The following is a 27,967-nucleotide window of genomic DNA, read 5'->3' on the forward strand; positions in this document are numbered from 1 at the left end:
CGACAAATGCATCTTTCGGATCTCTTCTAGAGTTCTCTTAGGCCACATTGTCTCTACACAAGGGATATCAACAGACCCTGCAAAGATCGAAAAGATCGTAGCTCTCATAGCACCCACCAACCTCAAACAGTTGAGGGGATTCCTAGGCCATGTGGGTTACTACAGAAGGTTTATAGCCCATTTTGCGACAAAGGCAACTTCCTTGCACAAGCTTCTAAGGAAAGATGCAGAGTTTACTTGGACGGAAGAATGTGACAGAGCCTTCCATACTCTGAAGCAGTGTCTGATTGAGGCACCCATTCTGCAACCTCCTGATTGGACGAAAGAGTTCCATGTACACACTGATGCATCAATTGAAGGCTTAGGTGCTGTCCTCTGCCAAAAGGGCTCCTCGAAGCTGGATCAACCGATCTATTACGCAAACCAAAAAGTCACTGATAGGGAACGGAACTATACAGTGACAGAGCTGGAGTGCTTGGCAATGGTGTTTGCCCTTGAGAAGTTTCACCACTATCTCCTATCCACCCACTTTAAATTTTATGTGAATTATGAGGCCTTATCCTTCTTGATGAACAAAGCGGATGTGAAAGGACGAATGATGAGATGGCTCCTTTTATTTTAGGAGTTCGACTATGAGGTGATTACTAAGCTTGGTCATTCCCATGTTCTGGCTGATCATCTGTCGCGTATCCCACAAACTGCAGACAAGGAGCAGGATGATCCAGACCTCCCTGATGCTTCCCTATTCTTGATAGAAACTGTAACTCCCTGGTATGCAGACATTGCCAATCTGCTGGCAACCCAACAGTACCCTCCTGGTATCTCTAGTCGGGAAATGAAGAAGCTTATGCTAGAATCAGCCCCCTACACCCTGTTAGGCGGTGCACTGTACAAGAAAGGCAAAGATGAAGTGCTCAGAAGATGTGTTGTAGGAGATGAGATTGGGATTGTTTTGAAGGCTTGCCATGACGAGCCATGTGGAGGTCACTTTGCACGAGAAGCTACAGCCAGGAAGGCTCTACTAGCAGGTTATTGGTGGCCTACCATTCACAAGGATGCCTATGATTACTGTAAAAGATGTGATGCTTGTCAAAGAATGGGGAAACCCACCAAGACAAGTGCCATGCCACTGCAGCCTATCCTTCCTTTGAAGCCTTTTGAGAAGTGGGGCATCGATTTCGTAGGTCCGATCGATCCTCCTACCAGAAGGAAACAGAACCGATACATCCTCGTATGTACGGATTATGTCACAAAGTGGTGTGAAGCTAAAGCTCTAAAGCGGGACGATGGTAACAGTGTGGCCCTGTTCATGTACGAGAATATCATCACCCGTTTTGGCAGTCCCTTAGAGCTGGTAAGTGACAGAGGCACTCATTTCCTCAACAAAGTCATAGAAGAATTAATAGAGTTGTATAAGATTCGCCATCGCAAGTCCACTCCCTATTACCCCAGAGCCAACGGCCAAGTCGAAGTCACCAATCGCATCCTCTGCTCGATTCTGACAAGAACAATCACTGCACATCGTCGTGATTGGGACGATCGACTTACAGAGGCCCTTTGGGCATAAAAACCTCCCATAAAGCAGCAACAGGATAGACACCCTTCCAGCTGGTGTACGGTACAGAAGCTGTTTTTCCTGTTGAACTGGAATTACCCTCTTTGAGAGTGGCTATCAAAGAGCGTTTGGGGGACGATGATTCACTGCAACGCCGTCTCCTGCACCTGGAATGTTTGGACAAAATTCGTAGGATGGCTCTACAGTGCATGGAAGCCACGCAAGCTCGATGCAAGGCTTACCATGATAGCTTCATCAAGCACAAGGAGTTTAAAGAAGGTGATTTGGTCCTAGCTTATGATTCACGATTTGGCAAGTTTCATGGTAAGCTCCAACATCGGTGGATGGGCCCCTATAAGGTACTTGCCGTCAACCCTAATGGCTCTGTCCAAGTACGGACCGTTGATGCCTCTGATGATCATTTTCTGATCAATGGATATCACCTGAAGAAGTACTTCCCTCCTTGGGGATCTTGACAATTACGGACACTTGATCCTTTCCCTCATTGGCGCGGCACTGTCCTTCTTATGATGCTACTTCTAATAGCTGTTCTTCAGTCAGTCCTGATGAAGTGGATGCAACCCTCTGTTCCCTCAAATCTCCCCTCCAGCCTTAATCTCTTATCCTCTATTTTCCACTAGCGACAGTGGCGAGGTTGGTCTTGATACATGGTCTTTTTACCATTCCCTTGGTTATTTCAAATGGACAGAAAAGAAAAAAAAAACAAAAAATATCGGTCATGGGAGAAAAGGACTTAGGTCCCTGTCATGCCGACCTATTCTTCGAGAAAAGGTGGAAACACCCTCGGGAATAGGGGAAAACAAGACAAAGAAAAAAAAAAACAAAACAAAACTGTTATGAGAGAAAAGGAAGCAATTCCCTGTCATAGCAGGCCTCGTTCCAAGAAAAGGTGGTAAACACCCTTGGGCGAGAAGCTGCCTGTGGAAAAGGTGGTAACACCCAGCACTCCAGAAAGTGGATTCATTAATTGATATTCCCAGGATCCAATTCTGAAGCTGCCTCCCTTGGTACGCTGTGTCCTGGGTCTCTCTGCAAAGTGACTACATGTCCTCTAGCAGACGACATGTTCCTGTCCAATAAAACGTTCGATTTGATGGCTACCTCCCTGGGTAAGCCTCTTCAACAACTGATGACGTGATCTTCATCGACAAACAATCAAGTGACGTGAGCTTTCAACCTAACCGGATGGGGAAGTGAGTATGGTTGCCCCCTATAACTATCAACAGAGAGTGAGACAGAGGGTGGGGCGAGAGACCAGTCTTTTCCCTTCAAATCAAATGAGAGGTGAGAAGTGTGAATGAAGTGTTGCACGCACAAGATGGGCCTCTCAATGCACAAAGCACAAATTGTTCTGTGCACTGCACCATAAGGCTCCCTGGCCTTCCTTCTCGCACCGTATGCCCGCACAAGGCGGGATGCACTGTTGCACCATCAAATGCGCACAAGGCATACAATCTTTGCACAAGTGATCGTGAGGATTACATCGATGGGTTTCAGGACATGGTTGCCCTCCTGTAACTATCAACAAAGAGTGAGACAGAGGGTGGGCTGAGTGTGACTGGAGTTTCTTCAATCAATTACCGAGAGGTGAGAGTGAGGGACGTTACGACACTTGGAGTCAAGTATGTTCCAGTTTCCCTGTGCACCCACGGGATGGGTCTTTACCGTCATCACAAGACACATCACCATGTTCTGTACATTGCACTGTAAGGCTCCCTTGCCTTCCTTCTTGCACTTATGCCAGACGGGTTGGACGCACTAATGCACCATCAACTGTGCACTCTGGCATACTCCTTCTGCACCATTCCCCCTTGCTAATTCCTCAACCGCGTATGAGATATGGGTTTCAATCATTCTTCCTCGAGTGATATTAGTCATGGGGCGAGTGACTGTTCTTTCATTCCAATTGAGTGACTGCGAGTTGAGTGTAGTATCCCTCATCGTCGACGGATTTCCTGCGCTTCCTTCCATCAGCTACCTCCCTGGGTGCTGCCGCGTGGTCCCTTCCATGATGGACGTGTGCCGAGAAGATGCCTTGGTACCTCCAGAAGCCGACTACAACACTGGACGTGCCATCGACACTCAAACTTGCTTCTTGACAAAATGGGCCAAGTTTTTCTAACCCTCCCACTTTGGTTTCTTCGTGACAGTCATGTTTTAAGTGTGGGGACGTTAGTGGATGATCTGTGGCGTGGTCCTAGGTCCCTGTTGCTCGGTTAACCCTATCCGTTAAGGTCTTAAGTGTGGGGACGCGTCCCTGCGCGTCTACCTTGTATACCCCTCTGCATATGCCTTAACCTGTTCATGCATGTATGCCATGATTTGTTGTTACCCTGATGGGGTCCCTTCCCACTCGACCGTTCATGTTCAACCCACCCTTGGGACTGTTCCCTTGCAGTTTTCCTTCATTCCTTGATTTTGAGGTCCCACTATGTGAATGCATCCTACGTTCACCAAAGTCCCAATCCCACCTTCTATCCCTGTTCCTCCCATTGTGCTGACCATTTTTCCTTTTTACCTACCCCTGTTTCGGTGCACGGTTTTTGAGTTATTAATTTTTGAAGCATTTTGTGCAATTTAGCCGGTTTTCCATGTGAACGCGCTTTTCTTGCTTCGGAACCATGCTCTAACGTCATAGCCCTGACAACCACTTTTCCCCTGACATTTTCCATTTTTTATCCGCATCATTCCAATACATGGTTTGTCCATTATTAATTTTCCGGTTTTTTACGACTTTTTCATGCGTCTTTTTGACATTTTTCCATGTGAACCTGCCCTATTTGCATCAGAATTCCAATTTGATTTGACAGTTGTGTCCCCTATGCCTTCCCCACCTTTTTCCTTTTTCCTCCATCCTGTTTCGCCTTCTGGATTTTTACTTATTAATTTGTAAATGAGTTTTCGGGAGTATTTTTGGAGTTTTTCGCATGTGAACCCTTCCTACTTCCACCGGAACTGTGGTTTAACGTGATAACCCTGTGCCACTCTCCTTCCTATGGACATTTTTCCTTCTTACTGCATGTCATTCCAGCGAACGGTTCGTCCGATATTAATTTCCGATCCCATTTTCAGTTTTTTTTTGGGTTTTTCCCACGTGAACGCATCTTATCTCAGTCAGAATTCTGTTTTGATGTGATAGGATTGTCGAGCACGTCTTTTTGCACAGTTCTCCTTTTTTCTGCACCTTGTTCCGATGCACGGATTTCTCGCTATTAATTTTTAATTGAGTTTTTTGATTCATTTTTGTGTTTTTTGCACGTGACCGCCCTTTACCCTTCCCGGACCCTCCGTCGTCTATTTTCCCTGTCTTCCACCTGTCACCTTGCCCACTTTTTGTTTTTACGCTATTTCTTTTTTATATCTAGATTGGGAGTTATTAATTTTTCTTTATTTTTACGTGAATTCGCACGTCCGTCTTGCGCGTGAGCGCGCCCTTTTTCGATTTTACGCGTCTCCACATGCCTTGGACGTGTCCGCATGACCCGTACCATCATCCCGGCGCCATTTCAATTCTGTCACGGCAAATTTTTTTACCCCGCCCCGCCCACGTGCGCGGGACGGGGGTACTCGTCCCTTTCCTTGGGCACCCCCTACCCTACCCTACCCTATCCCACCCCTACCCTTTCCTTGGGCACCCCCCACTCCCCTTGGGCCCCTGCCCATCCCCACCCCGCCCATTTTTCCCCACCCCTACCCCTGCCCATCCCCTCCCCCCCTTTTCCACCCCCCCCCCCCAATGCCTTTTCCTATCCCCCACCCTACCCTTCTCTCTCCCCGACCCCTTCCCCCTCCCAACTGCCCCCTCTCCCTCTGCGTGTCTCTCCCTCCCCTCCATCTTCTCCTCCTTCCTACTCTTCTCCTTCACCCTCCCCCACCTTCTGCTCCTCTTGCCCCTCCCTTCCCCTCCCTCTCTTCTTCCTCCCTCCACCCTTTCTCCCTCTTCTTCCTCTTCTCCCTCCTCCCTCCTCGTGGTGGCCTGTACCTCCCTCCTCCTTGCTTGCGACTGCCCTCTCCTCGTCGCATTGTGACCTCACGCGCTCCCCTCCTCGCTGTTGCCTGCCTGCGCCCTCCCCCTCTTCTCCTCGCCCACCGCCGTCTCCCCTCTTTGTGCCCTCCTCTTCCTCGTCATCGCCAGCAGTCGCCGCCGTCTGGAGGCGCCACCGACGTCTGCCGCAATCGCCGCCCTCCAGTCTCCGCCGGTCGTTGAAGCCCCTGTTGCCACGTGCCTGCAGCCGCCGCCTCCTCGTCCCTGCCCTGCGCCCGCCATCCCCCGTTGACCTCCTATCCCCCACGCCCTCCTGCTGCCACGTGCCACCCCTTCCCCCCCCTCATTAACCCCCCACACTAACCCCCCTTCCCACCCACTAACCCATTACCCTCCTTCTAAACCCCCATTCCCCCCCACTACAAACCCACTAACCCACTTACCCCCACTATACCACCCTTTCACACCACCCCCCAGTAACCCCCACTAATGCCCTTGTTCCCCCCATTGTCACTAACACACCACTCCCCACCTCCTTCTCAGCCCCCTTCCCCCCAAGCCTACTAACCCACCATTTCCCCCCACCGAAGCCCCCTTTCCCTCCCACCCAAGCACACCAAAACCCTACCCACAACCCTGTTCCCCTGAATAACCGTTGCACTTCAACCAAGCCTCGGTTCATACCTCGCAGACCACCATCGAAACCCCTTCCATAACCCATTGTTCAGCCACCGACGCACGCAGCAACTGGCCGCCCTATTTTCAGTCCGTGATCCCCCGCAACGGATGCGCACGCGCATGTGGGTGATTGTTCATGCTTGATCGTGTGATTGTGCGGAATCGTGTGTGGACGATCATTAGTTGGTTGCTGCCACGCAGCCTGTTGCTGGGTATTTTTCTCAGATTTTTAATTAACACACCCGTCCATCCTTTTTCCATTTAAATAACCAATAACAAACAAACACAAACATTGAAAAATACAACCAAATCATTAAAAAACCACTTTAAATTTTAACAAAATTACAGAAAAATCTAGGAAACTTTCCTTTTATTTTTGCAACCCACGGCCATATTTTTCTCGACCGGTAAATTTCAGAAAAAATATTTTTTCCCATTTTAAAATTCCAAAATCTTTCAAAATACTCAACAGACTATGATAAAAATTCATTAAAATGCTTAAAAATTCCAAATTAATTTTTGAAAAATTTCTCACACTTTTCTTTACATTTTTATTTATTTTTAGTATCTTTTTCTCAGCTATCATAATATTTAATTTCCCACCTAAATTCCTTAAAAATACAATACAATAATCAATAAAACCTTTTTTATCAACACACCAACTAACCGTCTAGAAAAAGAAATCCAGATATTTTTGGATTGAGGAGAGCGCATTCTTTGCATTTTCATACACCCACTACCAGGTATTTCCCTTTTATTCGTTTTTTTTTAATACACAAAAAACACATGCTATCCCAAAACCCACAGTTAATATAAAAGTAAATAAATAAATAACAACCAGAAAAAAAAGCACACAAACAAACAAACCAATATTTAACATAAATCAAACCTAACTATCACCATGGCACGCGCATTCGTGCTAAACACACCATACTTTTTAATTAAAATAAACCCGCCATTCACTTAACACGCGCTACGTGCGCTAAAGAGGCACTTTAATTTTTAATTAAAATGAACCAGCCGTCACATGAGCACGCGCTGGCAAAAAAACGCTCCACATCACCTTAATTTGTAATCAATGAACTTGCATTTAGAGACCCAGTCGGGTATCGAAGTTCGGGATTCGAATTAATGCACCGCTTCACCTAATAATTGGTAATTTAATTTATAATAAGGAACTGCCGTTTTCTTGCTAAGGTTTATCACCTAATAAAAATTCACCCATTCTTAATAATTTATTAAAATCAACCCTTCATTAAATTAATTCCCCCTCACTGCACTTAATTCCCCTTTTTAATGAACCGTTTCGTGGGAGGGTATGCGCAGTCATTAGAGTTGTTTTCCTGGTCCAGTCCTGGTTTATCACCGATGTAGTCTTGAAATGTGTCGGATGTGGTATTGTTTTGGTTTACTGTCTTTGCTATGGTTACGGGTACGGTATGCAGTTTTTTTCTTTTATTGCCTGTTACGGGGTTTTGGGTGTTTGTCTGATGCATCGCATGAAGCTTTCAGTCGCATTTGTCTCAAGGTCATGTCGAATTTATTTCTAGGATGTGGTTTGCTTGGGGTTAGTTGGTCGACTCACGTTTTCTTGTTTGGTTATTCTCTTATCCTTGGATTTCTGTATGTTACTTTGCAGGCATTCTCCTTGATTGTCTGTGTTTGTGGTGTGTGTGTAACCATTTGAATGGCGCCTTCTCATGCTCCTCCCCCTATCCAGTACGTCCCATTAGTTAGTAGGGATTACTCTTCTCTACTTACTTTTGAGCCTCTCACGAAGGCGGGTCTTGCTGCTTTTGTGGCTACTTCTTTTCCCCTGCTTCCAGAGGATCCGTCGTTATGTGATGAGTTTCTGGCCTCTTACAGCAAGAAGACAAGACTAGTCCAGGGAATTTCTATGACTTTGACACCTCGAGGCTTAGGGAAGGCTCTGTCTCTTCCCTTCAAAGGTAAACCTTTTGTGACCACTCGTCAGCTTTTCTCTAATGAAGAGATTCTGAAGCTGTTGCAAAAGCAGACAAGGGAAATGCTGGATGTTAAGAAGGTGATCAACTCTTCAGGAGTTTCTTTTTCTATGATCACTGATCCCGTATGGAAGACGATCTGTCAGTTTCTCCAGGACAGGTTTATGCTTGCCAAAACGCCATCCCAGTACTTGTCCAAAGAGCTTTTCACAGCTTCCAGGATGGTGTTAAAAGGAGTTGCTATTGATTGGAGCACTTACCTCCTCACTAAAATGGATCAGCATTTTGTTAAAGTCACCAGGGGTAATGTTACCAATGTCACATATGGATCATATTTGTCTGCCTTCTTGACCTATTCAGGGTTACAGAAGACTGTGCCTCCACCTCCTCCATCAGATCCAGTACCTCCTCCTCCACTTTCAGATGAGTCAGAACCCATTGACATAGAGGATGATGATTCTCCGCCTCCCCTGGTCATACAGTGCAAACGCTTGAAGCGGGTAGCGGATAAAGCTCCTTCCGTACTTCCTTCCGTGTCCATCCCTGCTACCTCTGGCAGTGAACTCCCTAGGTATCTCACTTGTACTAACCAGTTCCGCGCACATCGAGAAGGATCATTGGACATCTCAGTTCCCTCCCTGAACAATCTCGTCTCGGGAGATGCAATTCCTTTCCTTTGTAAAGATATTCAAAGTTCCATTGAGTTGTCAGTGACAGCCTGTGTTCAATAGCTGTATGCGTCCTTTTATGAAGAGCTCATGCAGTCTAAGGACCAGTTGCATAAGGCAACATCTGAGTTAGCTTCTGTTAAGGATACCCTAGCAAATTTGTTCAAGCAAATGGAACAACAAACCCAACTAGTTGCCACCCAAAGCGATGAGATCTCTTCTTTGAAGATCCAGTTACTAGATGCTCAATCACAGGTTACTTGCCTTTGAGAGGAGAAGGAGAGGATGTCCAGAGAAGCACAGGAATTCCAAGCTATCTTAGATGACAAACTTTCAGCTTTACGGACTGCTAATGACACAGTGGCAACCCAAGCTCCCAAATCCAGCAGTTGCAAGATCAACTTACAAAGTCCTGCTTTATTCCTCCAAGCCCTAATGTTCCCTTGATTCCTTCTCTTTCACAGCAGGACTTGGCTGCTCTTCAGAGACAGGCTACTTTGTGCCCTCTATTCCAAGATAAAGTGGAAAGATTGCAGTCCAGAATGGACTTGTTATGGTCTACCTTTGAGTAGTTTCAGGAATATGTTCTACCCGACCATTCTTTCTTTGTCCACTACCACTTACAGAAGTTGGTTTTCTATATGAAGCTTTCCACGATGGATTTACCTCTTCCAGAGGATGGATGGAGTGGGGCTTGGTCTGCTGAGTTGTTGACAGAGGTATTCAGAATGGTATTTGAAGATTTTGTCACGCCAAATACCATGTTGATGTCATACATGTATCTAGGGGAGACTTGTTAGTTCCAGATGAGGTGGATATGGCATGGTATGTGGGGGATGTGGTCTTACAGACTGTTTTGTATGTCAATCATTTGGAGTTGCGCATAGCTGACATGTTCCAGAGTTATTCCTCCAAAGTAGCTGATTGTCATGATAATTCGTGGCATCCCATGATTGATTCTGTGGTCCTAAATCAACGACAAAACACAGCTCCTACCTCTGCCCGGAGTACTAATCAACTGAGGATGGATCTTTTAGCCTATCTTTCAAAACATAATCCGGTTGATGCTACCTTCTTTGATGCCTATCATCGATGATATCTCTTAGGACCTTCTGTTCCTACCCTCCTCTATTACCAACAAATGGCTCACCGCTATGCTATATATCTTTCCCTTTGTCAATCTAATTCCACAACTATTTTACCCCTTCTTTTCCAACCTTCATCTTTCCCTCAAATTCCTATTTTTACATACTATTCCTTTATTGAGGATAGGGTATTTTCCCCTTCTCCGCCCTGTCCTTCTCCATCCATTAATGTACCCTCCACATTTCCTATTTATCAGTTAACACCCTTCCTTAGTGATTCCTTACAAATTTCTGCCACTCCTTCTTTAACCTTTTCTTCTTTTTATGATTTTTCCTATCCCTCCCTGCATCCACTCTTCCTTATTCCATTACCCTCTCCTAACACTTCCATATCTCAACCACCTCAGTTGATTAGTGACTGTGACGGGTTTGATAATCAGATTTCTAGAAGACGGGGATGGAGTTCGGATGATTGCCTTACAGGACCTCAGATTAATTGACCAGTAATTCCAGGAGAATGGACAGCTTCCAGTTAAGCTTATCAGAACTATATTCATTTTGCTCAGCAGTATTCATAGTCTGCAGATCCCTCCGTGAGATTAACTGCTCACTTTGCTTGGTACCTGGCATATATGCATAGGCACTCTCATAATGATTCCAAGCCTATTCCAAAGTTGTGCATGAATGTCAATGTGAATATTGATTCCCAGCAGCTGGAGATCTTGTATTTTCATGCCCTTTGTTTGCCTAGCAGATACTTGGTCCTGTTGGAAAGGATGTGCTGTCTCCAATTTTTTCAAAATCCTCCTAAAAACTTTGTAGATGAATCCTTGTCTATGGATCGTTTCCGACAACATCAATCTTTTAAGAGGGATCATCTTCATTGATACCTTTCCAATGTATGGTGGAAGCTTTCTAATGAAAAACTCTCTTTTTGAAGGAGTCATTCAGATGGTTGTGTTGTGTATTAGTGTTTGTGTTGTGAGTTCATGTATGTCAAATGAACGTGGTGGTTTCCTATTGGATTTCGTGTGCGAGCTACATTTTAGAGATTTGTGGTGATGGAGTCGTGGATGGAGAATTGAAGTTGATGCAGACGAAGAAGAAGCAAACTCTTATATCCTTTACAAATTTGTTGTGATTTTCTTGTTTGCTAAGCGGTGTTAATGTATAAAGGGTTTTCCTTTCTTTGTATTTTTATATCTGAACCAGGTTATAAGTTGGGGTCGTGGTGGATGGATTCTTTGTGGAAAGATATTGAAGATCAAAGTTGCGATTTTAAATTTACTTGTATTCCCTTTTTCCTGGGTCGCGAGGACGCTTCCTTATTAAGTGTGGGGATATGTTGAGTGTTGACATGACTTGTTTTTTGGCTGATTTTTGTTGTTTTTGAGAGCTGAATGGTTGATTTTATGAGATGATTGATTGATTTGGAAGTGGTTTGAGAGTGTTTTAGATGATATTGATTGGGTTTTGGAAGATCATGATGTTTATTGGTGGTTTTGTGATGTTCTGATAGGTTCTGATTGGTTCTCTATACCTTCTGTTTTGCTCTGTTTTGCTCTATTTTGTTCTGATTGTCTTCTGTAAAGAGGGATGGAGTATTGATTGATGAAGATTGAGATCTTGTGAAAGTTTATTGAATAGTTTTTGAGAGTTTGGAATGGTTTGAGAATGAGTTATGTGGTTCTGATGACCTTCTGTAGGTCTTCTGTAGAGCTTCTGTTCTGTTCTGTTTTGTTCTATTCTGTTCTGTTCTGTGACTGTTCTGTATGCTTCTGTATGTGTTCTGATGGATGAGAGTGTAGCTTGGGAAAGTTTTCTAGCCTTGGAAAGAGGTGAATACAAGTGCAAAAGAGCTGAAAGAAGTGGAAGAAGTAGCTGCTGAAGACTCAAGAGAAAACTTGAGTGAAGTGACAGTAGTGAGCTATGAAAGGACACTGTAGTGGCTCTGGTGACCCTTCATATCAGACATACCTCTCTGGAGGGGTATCCACGACCTAAGAAGGATTATTGAGAGTGATTTTGAGAGATTGTAGTGAGGATATGATGTATTATTGATGGAGAGAGAGAGAGAGTCAGAGATAGCCAATTCTACTCAAATAGAGTGATTGTATATGAGAGATTGAGAGAGAAGACTATGAAGATATTGAAGATGAATACTATGTGATGTATTTCCATTCAAAGATGGTGTATTCCTTTTCTTTCTTTGTTCTATTGATGGATTTTGTGAAGATGTTGAAGAATATGGTTGATACTATCAAAACCGTGGGAGATCTACATAATGCTGCATAAAGATTTGTTGTGCCTGGTGTTCTTTTCTTCATTGTGATCATATGAAACATAATAAACAAGCTTGTTGATGTTACAAGATAGATTTTCTTGCAAGAGAATTTCCTTTTCCTTGGTGTTCCTCTTGGGGCTCCAGTTACTTTGGAATTTTCTTACCTGTCTGCAAGTGGCACCCTATGGATGCCACTCCGACAGATATTACCCCGGTCGGTACACCGAATGCACAGGGGTCTCCTCGATATGCCCAAGAGCATAGACGTAGGTGGGAGAGGACCCATCTTAGGCATACCCCAGGGGAATATGCATGTCTTGTTGATGATAGGTCAGGAGCCATCATCATGAATGATGAGGGGAGGAGAGTGATGGCTCGCATGAGAGAGTTGTACCAACAAGTTTTTTAGTACAACATCTTAGATCATTCGAAGAACATACCGGAGGGGAGCAAGGACTACATAGTAGCATCCTTGCATGAGGAGTTTCCACTTCTAACCTCAGTAGATAGATTTTCTACGGGTTGGATAATGGATTGCATGCGTGCAAATATGTGACAGAGACGATTAGATGCATGCAAGGCACTTAAGAGTTGGGCTCCAAATCCCAAGTGGCTAGATGCAAACGACTGGCCTTGACTGAGGGAGGAGGCTATATATTCTCTAGGATGTTGGAGTTAGCAGCACGAGGCGGCGAGGGCATGACTAGAGGCCGGATGGTCCATCGTCTTAGGGGCCACATGACATATCTGGAGGACTTTGTAAGTTTTTCTTTTGTTTTGCTTGTTTATTTTTTTGTAATATCCTTTGTACTCACAATCATGTTTCTAACAGTTAGTATTTTGTTTTCTTTGCAGCACTCCATTACAAATCACAATCCGACTAGCCTTGAGACTCAATATGCAGAGAGGCACGGTCTCACTGCATTGATCGACTGATTGTATAGACGCAGCGGCCCTGTAAGTCACTCATCTTTGTTGTCCGTAGAGTTACCATGTTTAATTAGAATGCATTATTGTATGGTGGAGTGATGTGTTGTTGTTTCTTTTTTTGCAAAGTCCATTTGATCCTCCTTTGTCGCAAATTTACTACTCGCGTCGTTATTGGCGTTATTTTTAGCATCACAGAGCGTCGATATCAGTGTCATTATTGGCATCGGTATCAATGTCACATGACGCTGATACCGACTGTTCTATGGCATCGCCAATAACAACACTTTTTGCGATGATGGGGACAAATTTTGTTCTTTACATTTTCATCACTTTTAACATTGGTATAAGGCCTATATCTTGTAGTGACTATGTTGTCATAAGTAATTAGGTTGGTTTTAGTTATTACATGAGTATTGGAAATTTGTGATGTTCATAACTATGTTTTTCATTGCATGCCATAATTTTAGCATAACATGAACCCATGATGTTGCCTTGTTTATTACATGTCCAAGTCTTTTGCATTGTTAATAAATAATTTGACCAATAGGTAAATGTACATTGTTTTAGCCTCAATTCTTTTTCATGCTTATGTAATACCAAACCAATTTTCCTTCAGGATGTGTAATCTTCTAGAGTAAAAGCTCAAAGTTGTGATCCCTACCTAAATCAACTAGTTGTGGATAGTTGAGTTACAAAAGAGTTAGTCTAGTTACAAAAATATTGAGTGAACATATTATCTCAAAGCCAACGGTTCAATAGTTCTTTTAATTGATTTCACTTTGGTCATGGTAGCATATGTTGTATAGGAGATCTACCAAGATGAGTATCCATCATTTCTTATAGGAATGTATTGTATAGCCTTGTCAATGGTATGCGCTTCAAGATATACCCTTGAAAACTATTGGGATTCATGAGTCTTTTTTTGTGACATGGTATGGTAACGTTTAAGTGTCAAAGGTTGACAAAAAAACCTAAAAATTGCATTCCAAGCTTTAGGGGGGAGAAGGGGGAGAGTCACTATGTATAAAAATATGTCACCTGAGTTTGAAAAAAGGAAATATAAAAAAACATAATCTTACATATTACATTCACATAAGGAAATATTTTAAAATGTATAAATTCATTCATAGAAGGGGTTTTTATATTGCACATATAAATTCTTTATAGAAAGGTATTGTTAAATCATAATATTGGCTTGGATCTTTGATAGAAGGATATGATGAACCTTAATGAGTAAACATAGTCACCACAATTCTTTAGGGTATTACATCCACTTACCTAAGTTGAAATCTTGCATAGCTGAGCTAAACATTATCTATCCACATATTATTCAACTTGACTATGTGATCATATGTAAATTGATTTGACATGCATAAGACTTGGCTTTCAATAACCTTTCATGCATGGTTAGGATTTGATGGCCATCCCTCTATCCATGATTGCAACAAATTTCCAACTCTTATAAGCATGGTTGTTGAGAGATACTTATCAAGTTTGTATTTTTCATTTCATTTGGATTGTGCTAACTAGGAAGTTACAATATTCTAACCAAATAAGGCTCCTCCTTACATGTAGTTACTCACACATGAACTTTAAAATCTTTTCATCACATAGTAGCTCAAAAATGCAAATACGATTCTGAAGTAAAAGCTTCTAGGTAGAGCGCATGTATTCTCACGTCTGGAATGCACAATACACGCACCTGGAGATGCGACTCTGAAGTTAAAGCTTCTGGGCAGAGCACGTGTATTCTTGCGTCTCAGATGCAGAATACATGTGCCTGGAGACGCGACTCTGAAGTCAAAGATTTTGGGCAGAGCGTGTGTATTCTCGTGTTTGAGAGGTAGAATACATGCGCTAGGAGACACGATTGCAGATGCGATGACATCAAACATAGCTGCACATCTATGTCTGCATCTATACGGAAATCTACACACACTGTCAAATGCACTCAGTGGGCTGCTTTCAATCCGACAACCGCCATCCATGATTTATTTGTGCTATAAGAAGTTCAATCATATATCCTAATACACGGAGAGAGAGAGAGAGAGAGAGAGAGAGAGAGAGAGAGAGAGAGAGAGAGAGGACTCACCTTGGGTCTTTGGTATGGACAGGTGGTGGCGCTTCTTCCTTCTTCTTCTTCCTCTCCTTGGTGAGTTACTCTCCCTTGATGCTTGCTGCTTGTTGTCTCCTCTCTTTGCTTCTTCTTCCTCTTGTTCTCCTCTCTTTTTTTCTCTCTTTCTTCCTCTCCTTGGCTTTCTTCTTTCCCCTCTTGTCTCTTTGAAGTGAAAGAAGAGGTGAGGCATGAGGAGGTGAGGCATGAAGAGACTAGTGGAGGTAGACTGCATGTCGGTTGAACTCGAGCTTCAAAACGCGCAAAAAATGCAAGAAAGGAAATGCGCAGTTTGAAAAGAAACGATTCAAGTATCTTTTGAATTTTGACTTTTGCGTCTATTTTCGTGTGTATATGCGTGTCTACGTTTACGTAAACGCACTTATAGATGCGAATTTAGAGGCACAAATAGATGCAGATTTATATGCGTAGGTAAACATAGGTATAGACACGCATTTAGCTTTTATCATGAGTTTTTGTTTTTAAGATAAGTTTTGATGTAAGTTCTTATCATAAGTTTTTATGTATTTATGATAAATTTTGTGTATTTAAAATTGAGATCTTAGAATAATTAATATGCCACCTTGAAGTTTTTATGTAAACATATAAATAACAAATTTGATGTTGTCATGAATTAGGTTTAATCATGTCGTCATCATCACCTAGTGCGGTGCATGCTGATGAGTCAATGAGCACATCCTCAAGTGAGGATGAAACATTACGTCTTCATAATTGAGATGCATGGCTACGACGAAAAATTAAATGCGTGTGTGATCGTTGTCAAGGGTGTATTTTTTGAGCACATCGAGTTGCAATGTCACACCTCAGCATGTATGGAGAATGGGACCGAGAAAAGTCACCGGTATTCATTGTTTTTTTTTTAACACTAAGATTGCTCGTCTATGTTACTCATTATATATCAACGTACATGAAACTCCCTTTTGTGGTTGAGCAAGATGAGGTGCCACATCCTCAAATGCTCCCTCCCGGGCATTGAGAGGCTGCAAAATGTCGACGCGAGGAGGCAGAGTCTTCAAGAAGAGTGGAGACTGACGGCCATGATAGTAGCCCTCATGAAATGCCCCATCAAGTTGTAGAGGATGAGATTCTAGACAACATGGTACACAATCTATTTTCGCAATTGGTTCAGGGAGAATATCACTCTACGAAGCCAGATGACCCACTATACGTAGTGTCATCTACTCCGTTGTATGAAGGTTGTATGTACTCCGTTCTTCGTGCGTCCCTCGAGATACTTAACTTGCAAAAAAATTATGGATGGAGTAATGTCTGTTTGAATGCGTTATTGAAGTAAGTATCAATTTAGTTTGACTTATGAATCATAATATTAATTGTTCTATTTTGAAATCAGACACAAATATATGTTGGTAGTTTTTTAATTCACTTTTAAAAATATATGTAGGTTATTATCACAAATGCTTCCAAAATGAAATAAATTTCCAACTAAGAGAGAGCAAGCAAGACATTACTTGACATCTCTGGGAGGCCTCGATTATGTCAAGATCCATGCATGTGTCAATGATTGTGTCTTATTTTTTGGGATTCATAAGTTCGTACAACAGTGTCGTGTTTGTGGCAAATCAAGATACGAAGTGGAGATGAAGTCAATGGATGTGCCTCGTACGTTTTTGCGACATTTTCCGATTGTTCCACGTATTCAACTTATGTTCAAGTGTAAGTCTATTGGAAAGCTCTTGTCATGGCATGCTAGTCATCATTCAAGTGATAGAAAATGGAGGATCCCTGCAAACACACTACATGGAAACATATAGATAATTTGTGGCCCGTTTTCAAAGAAGAGCCAAGAAATTTGAGATTTGGTTTAGGTATGGATTGAATCAATCCATTTGGCATCAAAAGCACATCATACAGTGTATGGCCAGTGGTATTGGTAAACTATAATATTTCTCCATCCATGGCAATTAAAAAGGGACATGTAATGTTGTCGCTTCTGATTCCTGGAAAGCACAAGGTAAAAAACATGGACATTTACTTTGAGCCTTTGATTGAAGAGTTAGAAATGTTATGGAAAGGTATTGAGGTGCAAGATACAAGCGCATCTGCATCCTCCAGAGATTTCATGTTGAAGGCCATGTTGTTGTGGACCATGCATGACTTTTCAGGATACAGAGAGTATTCAGGTACATGTATATAACTCTATATTTGAAATTCAAGACTTGAATCAATTGCATATTATTAATTCACTTGTTTGTTCAAGTTTAACCACATCAGGATATCATGCATGTCCCATTTGCGGTCCCTCTCTAGTTTCCTCTAGGCTGGCACGTTTAAAGAAGGTTATCTATGACAATCATCATCGATTTCTTCCTATTGACCATCCCAAATATGTTCTCCCTACTAATGGAATGACTCCACAATCTCTAACCATTCGAGATTGGAAGGAGAGATGGATTAATGCCAACAGTCACCCTCCACTCGGCATGAGTCGTTAAGAAGTGCATTTCTCTCGATTGACTTTAAAGTATTTAGCATGATGAATTGTTTACATAATATATTGTTTGTTTGTTAGGTTCTCTATAATTTTTCATCTTTTGTATTGGATTGAACTCAAGATCAATCACCTATTGGACCCCATGCACATATTCAAAAATGTTGTATCTACATTATGCAATCACTTGATAGGGGCTCGTGATTCAGTCAATGTAAGGGAGGATTTACGTAACATTGGTCGCATGAGACGAGCCTGGCCACGCATTGGACCCAGAGGAAAGATTGAGCTACCCCATGCACCTTGGATGTTGTCAAAGAATGATGAAAAAATAGTGAAGGAACAAATATGTAGCTTTCGAACACCCACATGATGTATGAGATGTCTCAAGGGAGCCTTCATAAAGAAAAAGAAAATAGGTGTGGAGAAACTATCTGGTTTGAAGTCCCATGATTGACACAAAATGATTCAAGTAAGGGTATCTCTAACCATGAAAATAGTAATTAGTGGAGTAACTATGTGTAAACTTTGGGGTATGATGACTTTTTCCTCAACTAATCATTTGATCTATGAATATTGTTTACATTCAATTCGTACTTCCTACTAGCATATCCCATTGTGTATCCAAAGATGTACGTGATATCATTTACAAGATGGGAGAGCTTGTGAGGTGTATACACATTGTATTTTTTCATTATATATCTTTGAATTTCTACATAAAAATAAACAATTGTCAAATACATCCTGACATATACATGAGCTCAAAGGAAATTGATCCAAACACATTGCAAGATGCTCGAGTATTATCTGTTGAGGTGGTTTGTTTGGTGGAGGAAATTTTTCCTCAGTCCATTTTGACTACTCAATTACATTTACTCATAGATTTGATTGATAAGATTGCACTTTGTGGGGCAGTTCATGCAAGGTGGATGTTTTTTCTTGAGCACTTCATGAAAACCTTGAAAGATTTTGTGAGGCAAAAAGCACGGCCTGAGGGAAGCATGGCTGAGGGTTGGTTAGTGCAATCATCCCTTGTTTAGATCTCTGAATATCTTGCTGAAGTGGACCCCTCTCAACCACGACTATGGAAAGATCATGAAGACTTGAGGATGACCTCTATAATATCTCAAAGAAAAGGAATGAGTAAAGTGCTAATAAAAGAATAACTTTGTAAGTTAAATAGTTTTTGTGTGCTCAATAGTGATGTAATGAGCAAATGGGTGACACTATATAATGAAGCAAGGGCAAAAAGAAAAAGCAAAAGACAAGCATTTCGCACCAGATATGGATGTAATGTCTCATTTCCAAATCATCTAAATGTGCTCCCATGTCATATTGATATAGATTGGTTACATGAGGAAATGAAGAGAATAGAAAAAGAGGAGGAAATTAATATATCTCAAGAAGAGTGGGAATACACACGAGGTTGCTTATCAAAGGTGAGACATACTATCAATTAATTTGTTTCTAGTTATATTTTATATAATAAATTGACATGTTTGATATTAATCTTTTACTACTAGTACACATTATTCAATGCTATTTGGTGTGAGGGTAAACATCTTCGAACTCAACATATAGATGAAAAGAGAAATACCCAATATTGTGGTGTCCTTACTCACTTCAAGGATGCCAATGGTACCATGGAAGGTTATTGTGGCTTGATCCAAGATATTTTGAAGCTTAGATTCTTTATATATGTACTGGATGTGAAGTGGTTTAAAGAAGTGGTAACAAATGGTGAGCATTGCACAATTAGACATCATCCAAGTGGTTTTGTAATCATTGACTCTACAAAATTTCACCAAAACAAGAATGACACATTAGTACTACCTCAACAATGCGAGTGTAACGTATCCACTAGTATCATCCAGGATACGTCTTAGCAATCCATCGGAAAGAATGTCTAGAAAGCTCCGCCCGGCACTCCCATGGAATGTTACGGGATTTGCGATCTTGGTCTTTCCACGTCTGCCACGTAGGGGAAGTATCCTGGCCGTTCCCACTTGGGATCGCCTAGAATTAGGGTTTTCTTGATTGGTTATTACCTAACAGCAACTAGCGTCGGACCCAAGCAAACTACTTTATGCAGAAACGCCAGGTCCGAAGTGGATTCACATTGCACTTGGTTCAAGGAGAATGGGAAATGAGAGGGATGCAAAGCTCAACCTCTCTACCATAAGGAATAGTCCCATTCCGTTCCCCTAAAACAACGTAAATCGGTTAAGACATCACTCTAGGTCAACGCTTTTGTTGTTTTTGTCCTTAGACGATCATCCCGCTGTTCTTTGAGAAAAGTTCCCAACTAACCGGGACGACCCAACCGTAGGACGGACCCATGGCCCATCCTCCGCACTTTCCTCGGTTTGTTTTAGTTATGTAACAATCAGCTTCTTTAATTAATCCGTTAAGCACTAGTTCCTTTATGTAATCTTATCACGTGACATAGAAAAACAATATCAAACAAGTTCTTTATAAACATATCATCATTTTTATCTTTGAATTACAAGGAGTTCCCGCCCGTAGGCTTGTCCATAATCCGCCCGAAGGCTATCAGTAATCCACAAGGATCACTATTCCATGCTTCCGCCCGTAAACTAGTATGCGGGCCTCGAGATCAAATCTTGAGTCATGTTAGCCTCTTGTGCATGACCCAGAGGTGAGGGATTTACGGCCAGAGCCCCCCCTTGTACCCAAGGGTCCTCCTGCTCCAAGTAGAACTCAACGGAGAGACCTCTCATGGCGGGTTCGGTCCACGTTCCCGATGCAGTCAACAACCCCCTTGGTTAGGGTCAGGCAGGCAGTTGGGGGTAACTAAAACTGCCTCTCCCTTCAGGCCTTCAACCTGAAGTGTAGATATTCATTTAATTTGTAATTCATAAACATTGCTCTAAATTCTCTAGCAAGCACAAACACTTTCATTAACCGATCTTGTTGTTGGAAAACTGCTAAGGAATAATTCTTTCCTTTCGAATGCATTGGTACTCATTTCAAGGTGTCTTGCAACTTGGCAAGATCCCTTATATTCCAGGTTAGGGCGTACCTTATTAACCCAACTTGGTCAACCCTAAAGTTCATTGGATACTTTAGATTCTGTTTTTTAACTTTCCTTATTTAGAAGGATATCAAAAAATACATCATTTTGCAAGATAACTTGCGTAAGGATCCGCCATCCTTGTTCAGGGTATTTAACCTTTCTTCTTGTGAATCAATCACAAGACTATATGACTTCGTACTTGCTGCGCAAGTCCTGCATCGTAATATACGATGAAATAATCTATTTTCGTTTCTTTAAGCTGACGTTTGTTGGACCTAGGGTCTCTTTTTAAGAACCTCAGGGATAAACCCTAGTTCTTTTACATTTTTTGAATTTATTGACCCTACAATTAGGGAAGATAGTCAAGTGTTTAAGGTATAACCTTTTCTTGGCCTTTAAATCATTCCCAAGGTTAATTTTGTAGCATAGCTATTTCTAAGTTTACATTAATTCGGTTATCTTTTAGGAGGTAATATTGAGATCACCTCGACACAATTTGCTATCCTTGTGACAATTGATTTTTCAGTCCTAAACTTCAATGCTTTGAGGTTAGGTAAATTCAATTAATCCTCCTTTTTCCTTGCAAATGAAACTCATGCCAAATAACAATCTTTTCCTTGCTAAGATATGCAGTTAGCAATGATAACTTCCTAGAGTTCAAGCAACGTACAAATCCTTTCGTGAATTTCATCTTCTATGATGATTCGTTGCAAAAAAAAAAGAAGAAGAATAAGGGTTAATGGTGCAAGATGCAGTTTTTTTTTCTTCAAGATTTAACCGAAATATACTAGTATAGTAAGTAGAGAATCTTGCATGTAATTTGTTTTAATGTATGATGCTATTCGAAGGAAACTATGTTCTATACAATATCATTTGTTCAATTAAACGAAACTCCTTCATCCTAAATAACTCGAAAAAATATATCTTATCCCTAACAATTCATCTTTACATGATTGACTTAAAACCGATATAAAACCAAGAAGAAAAAACTTGGTTTTGGGGTGAGATATACACATGTATACCGGGAGATGACCCTCCCGCAGCTACTCCTTGGACTTTCTTAGGCGACATCGCAATTCGAACGTGAAGGCAGCTTCTACTCTTTCTTCCGGATTTCCACCGTCTCTTTTTTGAGGCAAGGAGCCGTTTAAATGGTTGATCATGAGAATGAATAATAAGACCTTTAGGTTCTTAGCTTCTTTGGAGAGGGAAAGGTTTATAAAGCCTAAAAAGGCCCTATAGGGTATATACATGGCAAAAAAAGTTGTGCATGAGTGTGGCTTCGCAACATGCGCACCTTGAGAGATTTTTGAGCATGGGAGTGAAACGACTTAGGGGTTTTCAACCCTAGGAGGAAAATTTGAAGGGTAACACAAGGGATTATAGCACGGGGAGAAGGTGTGAAGGAAAAATGGTACATGAGGGTAAGGGCTTAGGGGGTGTGTTAAAAGGAGTATGGGGGGTGGAAGGGAAAAAAAAGGATTATAAGGGGGATGAAGGGTAAAAAGAATATGAGTATAGGAGAGGGGGGGGTTGAGGGATTTAAAAACCCTTGGAAAAATGAAGGAGTAGAAGGGTTATGGGTATAGGAAGGGGGGCTTAGAGGAGCCCCCCTTAGAAGCTTCAAGAAGCTTCTATGGGGGTCTAGGAGCCACATGGGGGGGGGGGGGGGGGCGGGGGGGGGGAGAATCTTGGTGGCGACGACTGGGGGGAAAGAGACTACATGCGGCGGTGATGGCGTTCGTGGGGAGAGAGGATAGAGGCGGCAGGCGGTTGGTGGTGGCAGCATCAAGTGGCGGCGTTCGAAGCAGGGTGGCGGCATATCTTCTTTCGTCCTTCCTCCCCCTAAAACCTTGTAGCTCTCCCTCTTTAAATAGGAGAGGGGAGGGAATCCTCCCTCCCTTGATGTGTCCGCCTACATGGCGAGGGGCCTGAGTAAGCTCCAACAAGAAGCTTGCTGGCCCCTCTATTCCCCCTCTCCCGCTCCAGCTCAATGCACTGCCGCGAAGGTGAATTTTTTAAAAATATATATATATTTAATATATTACATTCTCTCCCTCTTAGAGGAATCCACATGTCCTCATGTCGAGATAAACTGGGGATATTGATGGTTGAAAGTGCCTTCATCTACCCAGGGGGCATCCTCTTCGGGATAATCTTTCCACTGGATGAGGCATTCTCTCAAGGTTTTGGATCTTAACTGTCTCTCCCTAACATCTAAGATCCTATCCGACCTTAGTTCAAGGACTCCTTGACTAGGCATTACAATTTGTTGGTCATCAAGTACATGGTTAGGATTGGGTACATATTTTTTCAATAGGCTAATATGGAATACATTGTGAACCTTTAGGTTCTCAGGGAGTTGTAATCTATAAGCATTGGGTCCTAGGCATTTGAGGATTTTGTACGGCCCACAATACCTTGGACTTAGCTTCTTGCAATCTCCTAGGGATAGAGAAATCTTTTTACGGCGTACGCGAATGAAGACCATGTCTCCTTCTTTGAAGACTCTTTCTTGATGCTTCAAATCTGCGTATGCCTTTTGTCTATCCTTGGCCGCTTGTATGTCTTATCTTATTGACTTTATTTGATCATCCATGTCTTCCAACATATGCCTTGATGCTTCAACCCTTAGGGTTGGATCAGAAAAGTTTAGAGGACTTCGACAATCATGACCATATAATGCTTGGAAAGGGGTCATCTGAATGCTTTGCTGGTAAGAAGCATTATAGGCAAATTCTACCAAAGGCAAGTATTGAATCCACTTCTTGGGTTCTCGAGAGCAATATGCCCTAAGCATATCCTCGATGACTTGATTTACTCGCTCTGTTTGGCCATCTGTTTGGGGATGGTCGGCGGTGCTAAAACAGAGTTGAGTCCCAATAGCTTCAAAGATAGCTCTCCAGAAGTGTGATGTGAAGAGAGAATCTCGATCACTGATGATTCTTCTGGGTAAACCATGTAGCTTGAATATCTCCTTGATAAACAATCTTGCAATGTTGGAGGCTTTATAGTTTGTCTTTACTGGAATCAGGTGTGCAACCTTGGTAAGCATGTCAACCACAACCATGATGGAATTGTATCCTCCCTGGACTTGGGGTAAGCCTACAATAAAATCCATACTGATGAATTCCCATTTCATTTGGGGGATGTCAAGCGGTTGCAGTTTCCATGGCATCATGACATGTTCGGCTTTGATACATCGGCAAGACAAACACTCAGTGACATATTTGAGAACGTCACCTTTGAGCCTCTCCCAATGGTAGCTCTTCCTAACTGCATTAAGAGTCTTAGCATAGCCAGGATGCCCTGCAAAATGGGAATCATGAGCTTCCCACATGATCTTCTGCCTAAGTGATTGGCTTGCTGGTATACACAGCCTTGTTATTTGGTAGACAAGTCCATTATCAATGGAGAATTCCTGATACTTAGCTTGCAACTTTTGATTCTGCTCCTTGGTAGATATTTCCTTTAGCATTGTTTGGTAAGCCAAATTATGGCATGCTTCCTCTCTAGCTAATTCAAGTACAGGGTTGTTTGGCATAGATACTTTTGTAGCCAGAGATCTGGCCGTTGATGGATTCTGCAAGATTAGGGAATTTAGGAATGCCTTGTGACTAAGTGCATCGGCAACTACATTCTCTTTCCCTGGTCGATACTTGATTTCAAAGTCATATTCCTCCAATACTTCAATCCACCGACGTTGCCTCATGTTGAGCTCGTTCTAGGTAAAGATCCATTTAGTAATTCTAGATCATGCGTGGCATAATTCTTTTCATGACTCTTCCATTTCCTTGAAGAGTATGCTACTGGATGACCTTCCTGCATAAGTACACACCCCAAGGCAAGAATGCTAGCATCAGTTACTACCTCAAACTCTTTATTGAGGTCTGGAAGTTTTAGAATAGGTGTTGTTACCAAACTTTGCTTCAATTTTTTGAAGCTATTCTGTTCAGGAGTTGACCATGTAATGGAAGTCTGCTTCTTTAGTAAATCCATCAGAGGTGCTGCAATCAAAGCATAGTTTTTTATGAAGACCCTATACTATCCTGTCAATCCAAGAAAGCTATGTATTTCTTTGATAGATATTGGCGTTGGCCATTCAAGCACATCTCTAACCTTGGATGGGTCTACTGATATTCCTTCTGATGATACTATGAATCCCAGATATTCAATATGATGCTTGAAGAATACACACTTTTTCATTTTTGCATACAGCTTATGTGACCTCATTGTCTCAAGGACAATCTGAAGTTGAGGTTCATGATCTTCTTCCTGTTTAGAATAGACTAAAGTGTCATCGAAGAAGACAAGCACGAAATCATCAAGATATGGCCTAAAAATATCCTGCATTAATCTATTGAAGGTAGCAGGTGCATTCATAAGCCCGAATGACATAACCAGGAACTCAAAGTGCCCATATCTTGTATTGAAGGCCGTCTTTGGGATATCTTCTTCCTTGATCCTTATCTGATAGTAACCTGACCTGAGATCAATCTGTTGAGAATCAGCAATCACACTCAAACAGCCTCTTTGTATGGAGTTTCAGGGTCAAGGACATGCAGGCTAACTTATCCCATATGCACAATGGTGCCTACTGCAGTTTCCTACTTTCCTATAAAGCATTGTACTTGCTTCCTTTCTTAATGCAATGATAGTACTCTTTTCATTTCAGTAAAGTGTCAATGTCATTGTCCACATACACAAGATTGTGTTTATGATTCCAAGTCTCAATCTTGGAACCTAATTCACTTGTGTAACAAACAGTGTCCATTCCATCATGAGTCTACACTTCTCCTTCCATCCTCCATAGCTTCTGGTTATGTCATGCTCTAGATCCCGCATTTCTAACATGGTATCAGAGCCCAGTTGGGCATGGCATTGCTTCTCTAGCCTCTCTTGATTCTTCTGAACCTCCATCCAGCTCAATGTCAGTGTATGACTTCTTTTCTCAACTCTACTCTCACTGAAGCTTCCATGGCAGCCATAGCCAGTAGCACCCTGTCAGATTGAACTGCTTATATCTCACTCCACAGGTCAAATCTCTTGGAGCTTCCTTCTGGAAAAGTATTCCCCAACCCATAAAGCTTCCCTTTATCACATCAATCCAGGACATTGGACCATCTGGAGCTCAGCATTGTGAAAATCCCCAATCTCTGCTCTGTGTCTGCCATAGCCAGACAGGACCTACCTTGCTTGGAGCTTCCATAACTCTTCAACCAGGCCAATTCAGCCCACAATTTCTTCTGGAGAGTTGTTCCTCTGCTCAAGGCGCTTCATCTTGGCACAATAATAGATGACATTGATGCTCCCTGGCTCCAGCATTGCAGAAATTGACTGTCGTTGTCCAGATCTACGCCGATTCTGTTCGTGGCCTCTGCGTGCGCCGTACAGCCCGCGATCTGCACAATCTCCATGGGGCTTTGGTAGCCCATGACATAAGCTTCCTAGATATGTAAAAAGTTTTGAAAATTATGCACTGTAGCTCCTGCAATAAGCAAAAAACCAGGCCCCTGTCTCAGAAACCCTAATTCCACCATAGCCAAAAGCTTCAAAATCTTGACATTTTTCACTGTTTCTCTCACTGAAGTTATCAACAGTGATTTTAATCACTGAGCAATACTCTCTGAAGTTCATTAAAGTACTGTCACTCAGATCTGAAGACATCAGCATCAAATCAAGAAGGGGAAGATCACTTGGAGTAAAAAACTTTTGCAGATTTGGTATTCATTGACACTCAGTTAGTGCTTTTTAGCACTTGTGTCTCTCAATCAATTCTTCTGTTGCTCAAATCTAATAAAGTCTGAAGTTGATTTGCTACTGTTCCCGTAAATCTAACATGGGCAAAGACTCGCCAAATGCTCGATTCAAAGGAGTCGGATTCCACACTTGGCAAACCCGCATCAAGCTCATCCTGATGAAGAAGGGTCTCTGGGCCATCACAAATGGCAAAGAGAAGAAACCGCGGGACGCGGACCTTGCAACTACTTGGGAAAAGAATGATGACAGAGCCCAGGCCATTATCAAATTGGAGCTAGATGACAGTTATATCCATCACGTGGATAACTGTGAGACCTCACAGGATACATGAAAAAGACTTGACACCCTGTTCGGTGCACAATCTAAATCATCAAAGTATGGTCTCCTAATTGAATTCTTCAGGTTTGAAATGAAGTCCAGCACATCACTTGCCACACATCTTAATTACATGGAAGGACTCCTAACCCAACTTGCAGGAATCAACATTAAAATGGATGAAGATGTTTGCATCGGTGTTCTACTTAAGAGCTTGCCTCCTGAATATAATAATGTATCAAAAAATTTAATCAACATGCCAAATCCTGAACTTGTTGATATCCAGGCATCACTGTTAGAAGAAGAAAAGAAGCTAAAAACTAAAGAAGAACCAAGTACCTCTAGAGATGAGCATGCATTATATGTTGGCAACAAGTACAAAGGCAAGAAAGATCAGCTCTTTTGTGACTTCTGCAAAAGGACCGGACACACCGAGAAGTTCTGCCACGCAAGAAAGAGATCCCAAAAGGCCTATCTAGTCGTAGTCAAAGAAGAAGAAGAAAATGAAGCAAAGGAAGAAGAAGATGAAGATCACCAGGATCGGAAGGACAAGACTCATCAGTCCTTGTACTCTCATAATTCTGATAGATTGTTTTAATAGCCTTGTATTTTTCCTTGCCCTAATGCTTCCTGCCATAAGCTATGTAAACTCCTTATGTAACTTGGCATTACAGTCCCTGTACACTTTGTGAGGCCCCTGTTATAGCCTCTGGATGTCCACCATGTTTATGGTACCCACACTTAGCTTTTTCTGCGACAGCCTCTGGTGTTTTGCCATGTCTGTGGTATACCCACACTTTGCAGGTGGTTCTCATTACAGCCTCTACACACTTTGTGCCTTTCCTAGTTGTGATTGAGGAGGGGTGTTGAGAATCAGCAATCACACTCAAACAGCCTCTTTGTATGGAGTCTCAGGGTCAAGGACATGCAAGCTAACTTATCCCATATGCACAATGGTGCCTACTGCAGTTTCCTACTTTCTTATAAAGCATTGTACTTGCTTCCTTTCTTAATGCAATGATAGTACTCTTTTCATTTCAGTAAAGTGTCAATGTCATTGTCCACATACACAAGATTGTGTTTATGAGTCCAAGTCTCAATC

Source organism: Lygodium microphyllum, chromosome 1, assembly GCF_053477565.2.
Source record: "Lygodium microphyllum isolate KBCC chromosome 1, Lygodium_microphyllum_v1.1.10, whole genome shotgun sequence".
In the NCBI taxonomy this organism is placed as follows: domain Eukaryota; kingdom Viridiplantae; phylum Streptophyta; class Polypodiopsida; order Schizaeales; family Lygodiaceae; genus Lygodium; species Lygodium microphyllum.